We start from the raw sequence: 12,510 nt of genomic DNA, 5'->3' as shown, positions 1-12,510 counted from the left end.
TGTAGTGAAGGTTTCTCGTACAGTTGAGCAGAGGGGATTGGGGCGTGAGAGTTGTTTCTCTCCCCTCACTGCAAAAGATATCTCTCCTTTCAGAAATCTGGGAACCCCATGTCCAAGGCTATGAACATGGAGCTCCCAGGTGGCTATTCAGGCACTGACCAGACCCAGACTTGCTTAGTTTCAGCAAGGTGGCTGCCTCATCTGCCTTCTGATCATGCTCTGGGTGTCACCCAGCAGTAAGTGCTTCACAGATATGCAGCACATGTATTTGGGTGCTATGAGGTCATTGGTGGAGGGGGAAGAGCTTGAGGATGTCATGTAGTAGAAGGCACTTACTGAAGAGGGTCCCGAATTTTCACGCTTCCAGCTTCATCATGTGCTTTCAGAGTGTGCCTTGCAGGTCTGATGCCAGAGGTTGGCCAACTCAGGTATTAGTCTAGGGCGCAGGACCATAGGAAGGCACATGGCCAACTCCCAAGCTCTGGTGCAAGAAGGTGAGAACTGTCTATGCAGCTGCCAAGAACTGCTTCAAGTTGTTTTTACCACTGCCAAGATAAATGCCAGGCTGAGCCATGGCAGCAGCCTGTAAGTGACGCACAGTTCAGAACCAGGACCAAGAGAACCAGGCAAAAAACACAGAGTGTAAGATTTTGGATACAGTGTGAGTGATGCAATACAAATAAAAAAATGGGATGGGGAGGGAAAAGGGAAAATGAGGTACCAACTCCTTTGTAACATAAGGATCAGGTGGTGGTAATGGTCATTGCTGGAGACAGTTCTGGGAGGAAATAAGTCAAATGGCAACTAGTCCAGCTGCATGGGTGTACCATTAATAAGACAGAGAGAGATGAATGTCTCCTGGCCCACAGCCTCTGAGGGGCCCCCAAGGCCAGTCCTTGCCTTATCTCCAGTCCCATTGCCAGGAGTGTGAGCTGCAGTCCCCTCAAGCTGGTTCTAAAACTCCTAATTTCCCTTTTGTCAGTCGGAGCAGGGGAGAGTGGCAGCGGCTGCAGCAGCAGAAGCGGGGCTTCTTGAGCTCCTCTCCCGCTTGGCCACTGAGTGCAGTTAAGTCAGAGCTGGAACTGGATGCTAGCAAGCTGTTCAAGTGGGAAGGAAAGTCAAACATCTCTTATCTGCTTGTGTGTGTGTGTGTGTGTGTGTGTGTGTGTGTGTGATTTGTTTTCCGCCCCTGCTTCCCACATTTATGGTGTGTGTGTGTGTGTGTGTGTGTGTGTGAGAGAGAGAGAGAGAGAGAGAGAGAGAGAGAGAGAGAGAGAGAGAGAGAGAGAGATATTGTTTGTGCCTGAACTATTTTTAACTTTTAAAAAATGATTTTAAATGATTGGGTTCTTCCCTTTAAGTCCTGATGACCCATGTGAAGTGATCTTCCAACTTGCAATGAGTCATTTTCCTCTCTGTGGAAAGGAAAGAGCGGGGTGGTGGCAGGGGGTTATTGATTGGTTCGTTGATGGTGTCGTGTTTGTTGAAAATATATTCAATTGTTTTACAACCAAACAAGTTCTGAAAAAAAATGTTCCTTGCTCTCAGAATGGCTCACAATACTTGGGGGTTGGGAAACAGTGGAGCTAGCCTCGCATCCTTCCTGATTGTTTGCTAATTTTAAACTGGTTTGCCTGGATATCTGTTCACCTGCCTTTTCCAAATGAAAAATATTTAAAATAAAAATCCTGCCATGCTACAGCCCTGACAAAAATTGTTAAGCATGGAAGAGAACAGAAGCTTCCTTTGGAACCCACAGAAGGGGAGGAGAGCTGGTCTTGTGGTAGCAAGCATGAATTGCCCTCTTGTATTTAACAAAGCTGATACTGTTGTATTATTTGGTTCTGCTATTGTTTACACCTTGTCACAGTAGTCTCCTGTCCTCTGTTAATCTGCTACACTACATTAACATGTGTCCTTAATGTTCTTCTGCAGCAGAGACATGGGGCCAGGAGAAGGAGAGGAAGGCAGCAAGGGGACCATTTAAAAATCTCATCTCCGGGCCCACTCCAACCTTGGTACGCCCCTGTTGAGCTGATGGAGGTGGGGGCCATGCTGTCTCATCTCCCCTTCTGTTGCACTCAGGTGGAATGTGCTCATTGTGAAGAGGGTTTCATATCATTAGGCCCAAAGTTTCAAGTGCTTTGAAATCTCCACATGGAAGTGCCCGTTTACATACCACTCTACATATCTGGTTTTTAATTAAACCAACAACAGTGTAGTCTAATTTCTCCAGACACACTGGGAAACAACTGTGATTCTACAGAGTCTCAGAAATGTGGGTATCTGTACATTTCCCCCAGTGGACATAGGGCTGTTGGGAGAATTTTTGAAATGGAAACTCCTCCTAGTGCCACAGCCCTGATCCAATTTGGGGCATGTGTGAACAGGACCTTGAAAGAAAGAAATAATAACATTAGGAGATTATCCAACCACAGCTCTGTCCCATCTTGTCTCAAAGTTTGGCTGGGGCTCTGCTGTGCTGAGTATGTTCTATCAAGCATGAATGCTGTTCAGCCTCATTCATTTATACGGGGCTTGCATGAGAGCCGAAGTCCAGCTAAAAAAATGGAGGCTGTGCACCAGCAACACCTGGTGCTCTGCTCCCAAAATCTGCACTGAGCGCTAAAGACAAACGGCACACACTATTCTCCCCATGCTCTGTACGCTGTAAAAATAAAAAAAATGAAAAGTCTGCTCAATCTTTGGGTATGAAATTTATTGCCCTTTAACAGGAATGCATGTCCAAATCAATCTTTCCCCTGCTAGTAAGAGAGCTATTGAGATGAAAATGATAAAAAGCTATTTCCTTAAAGATTCTCTTAAAACGTACTATGAATAATGTTACATGTGACAAATTCATCCACCAGCCCTTTCTTGTGAGGAAGCATGGGTGTGGGGGGGGGAGAGGAGGGGGAGTATGTGTCTTTTTACAGCCCATGAAAACCCTCTCTCAGCAGTCAGACAGGCTGACTCCTAAGCACCCCGCCTTGTCCCAAATGGGTGCAATGTGTTCCCAGATCAGCTTTATAGACTCTTTCTCTCTCAGCTGGAGAAGAGTCAGTACTGCATTTGTAGAGGGCAGAGGATGAAACTGGAGCTCTGGGCTATGAAAAAGCACCCCCGAATGCAGCCACTTGGTCCTAGACCAGCTGGAACATCTCTCTCTGCATTTAGCTGCACTTGACAGCTGTGTCTGCTCTGCATTCTCTACTGACAGGCAGAGTCGTATGCTAGTGTTTTTATCATTATTTTGCACATATTGGCTAGCATCCATCATTGAGGTAGTCTCAGTTGAAACCCATTGGAATTAGTGGGATTTGAGTGCACCTAACTCTTGAGATGGGTTGTGGCCAATCACTCTTATTGCAGTGTGTGTGTATGTATGTGTGTGCGTGTGCAGGTGGGCAGGTTTGAAAAGTATCTAATTACCCAGTAGCCCATTAATAGCAATAGAGAAATCTCTAGATGTATTACATTGATACAACAACAAAGGATATTCTCTATCCTTAACTGGAATTTTCTTCTCCTATCAGTTACCAGCCATCTCCTTCCTTTCAGATCCTAAATCCTGGCATGTGTGTCCTGTATTTCCTGAAACTCCTTGCCTTGACCTTCCCAGTTTTCTCCAAATTAACATTTGCTGGGTCCTCCTCACTTAAATTGCTCTTAAACCTTCTGATTACTTTTTTCTGGGCCGTTTTAAGGCCCATACTCACTCTCCATAATATGCCTGCCATATTATGTACTACCATTAATTGTATCCCCTTTGATTCCCTCTCCCTTAGACTTCCAAGACTGTCACGTCCTTGTCGTCCTTCGCTGGCAGCTTCTTTCTTTCATGCTTGTGGGACTCATTCCTTGTGCCTCTACTGTTCTCCAGCCACACTCCAGTCTGTATCTTCTCATTAGTTCTTGTGGTGCAGTTATCAGCTTTCTGCTGATGACACAGAAATCTATTTTTTCTACTTTTGCCTTCTCGTATTGTCTAACCCAGTTGAAACTGTGCTCAGAATCACGTTGCATGGATTAGTAGTCCCTCTTAACATTCTTTAACCACCATTTTGTACTCTCGGTCAGAGTTGTTACAAGATGGATTTTCTCCTTTGAAGAGGCCATAGCTCAGTGGTAGAGTAGCACATGCTTTGCATGCAGAAGGTCCAAGGTTCAATCTCTGGCATCTCCCTTTACAAAACAATTTCAGATATCCTGGAGAACAAGTACCACTTAGAATGAACTATAATAGGCTAGATAAACCAGTGGTCTGGCTTAATATAAGGCAGCTTCATAAGTGCTTTAGACAGAATATCACTGAATGTGGGCACAGCCCCAGAAGGTGATATATAATCTAAATAAATTAATTTAGAATACCAGGGTAGGATCTTGAAGATGTACCCTAACTGTCTTGCGGACATGAAATTGCAAATGGTAAAGTACAATCTCCTCCCCTTTCTTCTTGATATTCTATCATGGAGTCATAAGCCCCTTCACACGTAGGTGGCCAGATTTGGCTTTAAGGAAGCCAAATTCTGGCTTACGGCCCATTTGACCCACGAGTATACCCCTTAGGTTCTGGCAACTCTGCTTCACACCTAGGAAGCTGCTTTATACCAAGTCAGGCCGTTGGTCCATCAAGCTTAGTATTGTCTTCTCCAATAAGGTCATCTTTCTGTTTCCCACTGCTACTATCCATCATGTCATCAATGAAGATCTCATTGCGTAGGAGCACTTCCAGACAAACTTCTAATAGCGTCAGCCAGTTGCTTCTTTTCCACTTGTAGTCTTATGGAGAATTGCACTGTTCCTTGCATGTCCCATGCAGTAGATATAACGTGTTTTGGGGACACTATAGACTGACCCTCCCCCTTGTACCCCTCCTCTTTTTATTGTGGTGTCTGGGCATGTGCCTCTCAAAAAAGATGGACCAGCAGCCCTGACAGTCCATGTATGGTACAGAACAGTCCACTGATATGGTAATTGCTGCTTCACCATTGTAAAAAGTCAGGAAAACTCCATTAATCAATGTGACGATTTAAGTGCGAGGAAAGTACAGGTTGACAGAGATGGATGACAGTGTTGTGTGAACCCCCTATAAGGAGTTAATGACCAAGGTATGAATGTCCCAGACTAAGCACTCTATCTGGAAATGCCCCCAGTCTTTGCACTGGCTGCCTTGTCACACACAGTAAGTTTCTAGTTCTTATATTCAAAATGCCTGGCCTATGACTGTCTCTCTTTAGTGTCATCGACATCTGTCTGTCTGTCTGTCTGTCTGTGCTACGTAAATACACTGCCTAATGGCCCAGAACAATTATGATAACTAGTGTGTGGGCACAGCCCCTGCTAACTGGGCCAAGAGGCACCTTTTTAATGTGGTGATTCTCTTGATTGAGCAGGGGGTGAGTAACTGGCCCTTCCAGCCCCAGCACAGAACTTCAAGTGACGGTTGCTGGTGTCTTATGTTTCTTTTTAGATTGTGAGCCCTTTGGGGACAGGGAGCCTTATTTACTTACTTACTTACTTACTTACTTACTTATTTATTATTTCTCCATGTAAACCACTTTGGAAACTTTTGTTGAAAAGTGGTATATAAATATTTGTTGTTGTTGTTGCTTCCTACATGATAGCAAAAGAGAAGTACACATTTGGGAGGGGCCATAGCTCAGTAGCAGAGGGTGGAAAAGAAACCCTGGCAAGTGACTGCCCGTTATTGTAGATAATACTGAGCCCAACAGACTCAGTATAAGGCAGCTTCATATCTTCAAATTGGCTAAAGAGTTGGCATGGCAAGGTATTCAGAGACATGCCAGCCCCATTCACACATAACGCCAAACTGGAATTGAACTGGGCAGAGGTTTGAATTCATGTACATCCAAATGCGTGAATCCGTGGTTTCGCAGCAAAAGCGACCTGCAGTTTCCCTTGCCAAACTCCAATTTGAAGCTTTGGTTTGTAATGAGTTTTGTTGCTCCAACTTGAAGTCTGAAGGCAGCAGCATTACATCTGAATGCCATTACCACAGTTTTGTGCTGTTTCTGGAACCACAATCATAGAGATGGGAGCCCAGACCCACCCAGGAATTATCTATCTATCTATCTATCTATCTATCTATCTGTCTGTCTATCTATCTATCTATCTATCTATCTATCTGTCTGTCTGTCTGTCTGTCTGTCTGTCTGTCTATTCCATTTCTATACCACCCACCCTTCCAAAGATGGCTCAGGGTGATTTACACAGAGAAATAACAAATAAATAAGAATGTGCCCGCTCCATGCCTGCCACACTTCTCGCTGGCTGCCTCTCTGAGCACTTGGCCTGACCCCCTATCTCTGTGCTCTTCAAGCCGTTGCCCAGCAACAGGGATGCCATGTTGTCCCATCCTAAGCTTCTAAGCCTGTCAAAAGGAAAAGTCACATTAAGGGATGCCTGCTTCCCACTGTGTCTCTTGTTCCCCCCTCTGGCAACCAGAAGAGAAAGGGGCCGGGATGGCAAGATGGGCACTATGTGTTTTGTTCGCCAAAAATAAATCGGTCAAGAAGTATGTTCACAAGTACATGGGGTCGTGGTCGTGGTGGTGCCATAAACCAGGCGACCAGATTAGATCACTGGAAAGACAAGGTGTGGCAGGGCAGTGATATCCAGTGTTGGCTTTAAAAGACAGCTCCAAGGAATTCTTGAAAGTCTCTGCTCTATTTTTTGTACAACAAAATTGGGGAACTGGGGCCCAGTCCCTTTCCCTTGAGTTCAAGCACACACTTTATGGCATTACTCATGAGAAGAACTATCTGGGGGGACACAGGGATGGGCTGCTCTCTCATGGGAGTGAAAGGCCATGGAAACATGCATGTGGGCCAGACGGCAGATGAAACCCAGCCTGGTTGCTCCACACAAGCAAGCCACAGGGTACCCCAGCAACACCTTTCCCTGTCTTGGCCAATGCAATCAATCAGTCCAAGCAGTCCCTCCGCCAGTCTGGTTGTCCATTGGCACATACCCATGTTTACTTTAGCCCACCTGGGATCACTGATAATCAGGGCTCCTCTCTCCCGCGATTCCCCGTGGCAGCCAATCTGCATACTCCACAACACTGGTCCAAAACTGCGAAATTTTAATGAGAGTAAAGATCTATCTCTGGTCCCAGTGTTTCCCTCGTCTGCCCACACGGTACCACCCAGACACATGGAATGGCCACTAGGGAGTATGAAAGTGTTGTCTGGAGAGGAGGGGCTCACGGTGTACAAGTTCTGTTACTTACCAGAGAGAACGGGGGCCCCACACTAGCAGGGCCCCTTAATTTGGATGGCCTAATTAATGAGAGTGCAGTTTGACAGAGGACCAAAGCTTACTGAGCTTCTGATCCTCCCCAGTGGACTGGGCCTCTCGTGAGAGGGCTAAAGCCTATCCTGCTTCGCTGGGGTTTGCCATCGCAAGAGCATCCTTGGTCACAGTGGTCCAGACCCCAGGATCCTTTGCCCTCCCTGTTCTGATCAGGGGCTCTTTCAAGGGCAGTGGAACCACCATTGCATGGGTTTTCCCACCCTGCAAATAACCTGGGCTGCCTTGTCCAGGGGCTGTGCCTAGTGCCTCAGCACACCCATGTGTCTGACGTGAAAAGTGTCAGCCAGTGCTTGGTTCCCAGTCTGGCTGGAAATGCGGCTCCCTGCCTTTACAAGCAGGGAAATGTGCTCTCCGCCGCTGCTGCAAATGTGGCAGTGGCTCTAATTTGCTCACAAATGGGGTGCACAGCCCTGTTTGCAAAGTCAACCACGCCCCCTTTGTGTCAGACACAGGGTGCATCTGGTGTCATATACAGGGGTGTGACTCAGAGGCGTAACTAGGGAAAATGGCGCCCGGGGCAAGCATTGAAATGGTGCCCCCCCACGCCCCCGGCCCCCCAACATACTACATTATACTTAGGTTTTTCCTCACAAGCGCCCGCCACCGCCGCCAAGCCAGGCCACTGACTGGCCGCCAGGCGCCAGCAAAGCAATGGGGGGGGGGCGGGTGGCGTGGAAGGGACCGCTCATGGGGGAGGGGGCGCCGACGCGCTCCCTTGACTGCTGCAGCACTGCTGCACTGAGCAGGAAACATTTGTATTAACAAAAAAAATTTTAAAAATTAAAAAAAAAATTTGTCATGGCGGCACCCCCATGTGACCAGAAAAGATGGTGCCCGGGGCACGTGCCCCCCCTGCCCCCCCTATAGTTACGCCTCTGGTGTGACTAGGGGGCCACAGGCCAGTGGTGGCAGCTGAGCATGGGCCGGTGATGGCATCGCAACAACCATGGGCATTGCAATTGCTGTCAGGAGGGCTTGAATACATCTAAAGGGATTGAAATGCCCTTTCCCTGCCAAGGGAGGGCAGTCCATTCTCAAAAGGCATGATCATGCTCGGGACGCCCCCTTGAAGATCGTGGCCAATGCCTGCTGCCCTGCAGATGTTCTGGTGCTTTGCCCACAGTCTGGCAATGCAAGAACTATGGAACTTGCTGGGATGCGGCCTTGGCAGAAAGGGGAACCAGGAAAAGGGAGCGCCCCCCCCATTCTGAAACTGGAGGTTGCCAGACTATGATTGGACAGATGTCTGTGGTGCGATTCATGGTGACAAGGTTGTCTCCCCGCAGTTTGCCATTATGTGTAAATGGGGCTATATTGTTTTGTATTTTCCAGGTTGTTACGCTGACTTATCCAGATAAGTGGGCGGGGGGGAAACCCCTGTGGTTTTTTGAAAAAACCCCTGCGGTACATATGAAGCTACCTTATACTGAATCAGACCCTTAGTCCATCTAGCTAGGTAGTCTACAGTACACTTACTGGCAGTGGCCCTCAAGGGTTTCAAACAGGAATCTTTCTCAGACCTATTTGGAAATGCCAAGAACTGTGCTGGGGCATGCCTTGGACTGCGCCTGGGGCATGCCCTGCCACTAAGCCAAAGCCTCTCCACAAACATTAATCTAAAGTTTAACTTCAGCTTTTCAATCCCATAATCAATTTTTAACTCTGGTATTAAGAAGGAGAGTGGAGGATATTTAACTTTTGGGCTGATTAGTAAAGTCACTCTTTTGCAAGTGGTCACCCTTTTGAGTTGCCAAGATTGCTACAGCAATTGATATGATATACAAACAGACCCACCACTTTTCTCCCAAGGGTGCTCCTATGTTTTTAACAGCAGAAATCCTGCAGGTGAACCTTCCTCGTCACTACATCTCCATTCTAGGAAAAACTTTTCCTGCTGGATTTCTGCTTGTCATACAGCTGGATAAAAAGGTGTTGATCCCTCCTGTTTCCTCTTCCTATTCTTTCCTTACCCAATTCTTAGTTTTGTATTCTTTTGCGGAAATTGAATGTAAACCATCTTGAGGTGAGAGTTCTCTGCTCAGAATATTAATGTGTGTTTGTGTATGTAAAATAACCTGTAAGGAAGAAGTCAAAGGTTCTTGACTTATATTTAAGGAAAGGCCTCGGATTTGTTAGTATGAATGTAAAGAATAGAGGAGGAACATGTTATCGCTCATCACCTTCAAGCCTCCACCTGTCTTTGTCTAACAACAATATCAGTTAATTGGGTAGTTAATCTAATTATCTAATTAGGCAGAATTGCTATTAGCAATTATGCTCAGCGTTGCATCTGAGCATGGATGGTTCTTTCCCTTTTGGGCCTTCAGAAGAGAAACTAGACAGCAATATAAGCCCATTCCTCTTCATTACTTTTTCGATTTGTAACTGAAAACACCTGGAAATGCATATGTGCCATGGCGTGTCTGAATGCAAAACAAGTGGCCAATTGAAAACAACATTTTTCTTCAGATGATTAATTGTAAATCTACTCTTAGCATCATATTAAAATGAGGCACTGAATGCAGCAGCTTTGTTTGCCCTCATTCATCCCAGGAGCTTTTTGACACGTGGGTCAAAGTCTGACCCTTGAGCACTGAAGATTTTGCACAAAGCTCACACAGCATTGCATCTCAGCTAGTGATGTTGCTGAGTTTCATGTTTTCTGGGTTGGAAATACAAATTTTGGTAGCTCAAAAGGCTTGCCTCAAGTACAAGGCAAGCATTGCTGTCCCAAAATGGTTTCTCTGGCTCATATTTCAGTCTGAGCAGGAGAATAAGTCAAGTCCTCCTACGCACTTGCCATTTTTGCTGCTCTGTCAGTGAGGGGAGAGAGGGAGGCCTACTCTTCCTCCTTCCTCTTCTTCTGGCACATGGCATCTGGTTATGGCTGTTAACAAGGAGCAGAGGGAAATGTCATCCCAGTGACAACATCGGGCCATGCCAAGGGCTCCTTTCATTCAGAAAGTGGATTGGAATGAACCAAGCTATTTTCCGTGTTTGGGGGGGAAAAACAGTTTGGTTTTCCAAGCCTGCCTTGGGAAATTCACTCCATCATTAATCTCGACTGCACTTAGTGGGTGCATGTAAATGTGGGTGCACGCATCCACATATCCTGCTAAGGGGCAAACATTCTTGCTTCGGGGGAGCATGCTGTTTGTTTTCATTTTTAAAAAGGAAAGGAGAAGCACAGATACAATGAACCACAGCTCTGTAAAGGAGGAATACCTTAGAAGATTTTTAAAAATACTTTTAATACTTTGAATGGGATCAGTATCACAATATCTTTACCAGGACCAACTAAAAATTGCAGAACAGTGAGAAGGCTTTCACAGTATTCTTCCTCACAAGGGCGTGGGGGTGGGGGTGGGGGGTGGGGGTGGGCAGGGGGAGGGAGAGAAAGACACTGCTTATAGAGGGCGTGATGGAAGTCCCGTCTGCAGTATGTCACAATCTTAAGATTGTGATTCAGGATGCTCTTTGCAGATGAATTTTGAGCCAAGTTCACAAGATCTCAGGGTGCCTCAAACCATATTGGAAGAAAGACACAATGGGTACTCTGCTCCTGAGATGGGAAACATCTGCAGTTGTTTGAATCTGTCTCTACTTAAACTTTGCAGATGTCTCCATTTTGTTATGTACATGCACACATGGCTATGTGAAGAGAGATTAGTGTGAATAAGTCCGTATGCACATCCGCAGATTTTTATTATTGTCGTGGATAGAAAAAGGTACAGCTGCTGTCACACAGCTGGCTGCCAGCTCATCCTGTGTATTAATTAATTTATTTATCATATTTTTATACTGCCTGATATGTACATCTCTAGGTGGTGTACAAAATTTAAGATATTTTAAAAATCACACATTAAAATACATGAAACAATAAAAACAATAGTATAAAACAGTTATTAAAACAAATTAAAATTACTGAAATTCTAATTAAAAGCTTGCAAGAACAAGAGAGTCTTGAGGGTCTTCCTGAAAACAAACAGAGAAGGAGAGGAAGAATTAATCCCTCCCTCTTATTTCAGGAGTGAGCATATTCCATAGCCCTGGGACAGCCACAGAGAAAGCCCAGTCCTGAGTCGCCACCAAATGAGCTGGTGGCAACCATAACCGGACCTCTCCAGAAGATCGTAACAGGCGGCAGGATACATGACAAAGGAGGGTCTCTCTTAAATAGCCTTGACCAAAGTCGTTAAGGGCTTTATAGCTGATAACCAGCACTTTGTATTTCACCTGGAAACATATTGGCAGCTAGTGCAGTTCTTTCAAAACCGGTGTTTTGTGGTCTCTTTGTGTTGTTCCAGAGACTAATTTGTCTGCTGCATTCTGTACCAATTGTATTTTCTGGACTACGTACAAAGGAAGCCCCACGTAGAGCACATTACAGTAGTCAGGTCTGGAGGTTACTAGCATATGTACCACTGGTCATTTACCTCTAGAAATGGATGTAGCTGATGTATCGGCTGAAGCTGATAAAAAGCACTCCTGACCACCACCTCAACCTGGGATATCAGGGAGACCTTTGGGTCCTGGAGCATTCCCAAGCTACATACCTGATCTTTCAGGGGGAGTGTAACCCCATCCAGAACAGGCAGATCTAAACCATCTCCCGGATCTCAACCCGCCCCCCCAGTCAGTACCTGTGTCTTATTTGGATTCAACTTCAGTTTGTTATCCCTCATCCAGCCCATTACCGCCTCCAAGCAGGTGTTTAGGGAAGATACACCATTTCCTGATGAGGTCAATGTGGAGAAGTAGATCTGGGTGTCATCAGCATATTGATAACACCCTGCACCAAACCTCCTGGTGATCTCTCCCAGTGGTTTCATGTAGATGTTAAAGAGCATTGGAGACAGTATGAAGCCTTGTGGAACTCCATACTTCAGTTCTCGCTTTGCAGAGCAACAGTTTCCAAGCTACCCTGCCATGGAGGAGAAGCGGTGGCCAGGCAGTCTGGCCACCAAGGGAGAATGAGCTGATGGGTGGGGGAACGAACTGGGGTGGGGGGGAGAACTAACTGGGATGGGGGAGAACAAATTGGGGCAGGGGGAGAATGAAATGGGGCTGAAGGGGGGCAGACAGGGAGAACTAGGGGCGCAGATGCTTTGTGCCAGGTCAGCTAGTTTATAATATTTACCAGATCCTCTCCAATAATATGATTATCAGATG

The sequence above is a fragment of the Hemicordylus capensis genome, chromosome 2 (assembly GCF_027244095.1).
Source record: "Hemicordylus capensis ecotype Gifberg chromosome 2, rHemCap1.1.pri, whole genome shotgun sequence".
Classification (NCBI taxonomy): domain Eukaryota; kingdom Metazoa; phylum Chordata; class Lepidosauria; order Squamata; family Cordylidae; genus Hemicordylus; species Hemicordylus capensis.
The sequence above is the reverse complement of the archived record's forward strand: the minus strand, read 5'-3'. Positions refer to the sequence as shown.